General features: G+C 42.6%; 1 non-coding gene across 1 annotated transcript; it reads left to right on the forward strand.

Annotated features, from left to right (window-relative positions):
- The first annotated feature begins 356 nt into the window (after window positions 1-356).
- LOC118026414 lies at window positions 357-463 on the forward strand. The gene has a single exon (XR_004683564.1). It is a non-coding gene; the product is annotated as a U6 spliceosomal RNA (small nuclear RNA).
- The last annotated feature ends 244 nt before the right edge of the window (window positions 464-707 follow it).

The raw sequence follows: 707 nt of genomic DNA on the forward strand, positions 1-707 counted from the left end.
CTGCTTTGTGTTTAAGGAAATTAATTAGCTTTAGGGGATATGGTTGACTGAATAACAGGCCCCAAAGATATCTTTGTCCTAATTCCTGGAATTCGTGAATGCTGCCTTATATAGCAAAGGGAATTTTGCAAGTATGATTTAGTAAAGGGTCTTAAAGTGGGAGGGTTTTTCTAGATTATCCGGGTGGACCTAAATATAATCACAAGTGCCCTTAGAAGATCAAGGCAGAGTGATATAGACAGAGAAGAGGAGAAGGCAGTGTGATCAGGGAGGCAGAAATTGGAGTGTTGTGACTACAGGCCAAGGAATGCCAGTAGCCACGAGAAGCTGGAAGAGACTAAGAACGGTCCTGCCCTGTGCTCACTTCGGCAGCACATACACTACAGTTGGAACAACACAGAGAAGATTAGCATGACACCTGCATGAGGATGACATGCAAATTCATGAAGCGGTCCCTATTTAAAAAAAAAGAAAAAAAGAATGGATCCTGCCCTGGCAGAGGAAACAGCCCTGCTGCTACCTTGACTTTAGCTCAGTGAAACGGACTTTGGATTGCTGGCCTTTAGAATGGTGAGGAAATAAGTTTGTGTTGTTTCAGCCACCAACGTTGTGGTAATTTGCTATGGTGGCCATAGGAAACTAATACAAAGGATAAAAATTCTAGTTTTGGAGAGTTAAATTACAATCCCCCCCAACTTCAAGAACTC

The sequence above is a fragment of the Mirounga leonina genome, unplaced genomic scaffold (assembly GCF_011800145.1).
Source record: "Mirounga leonina isolate KUSES-001 unplaced genomic scaffold, KU_Mleo_1.0 Mir_224, whole genome shotgun sequence".
Classification (NCBI taxonomy): Eukaryota; Metazoa; Chordata; class Mammalia; order Carnivora; family Phocidae; genus Mirounga; species Mirounga leonina.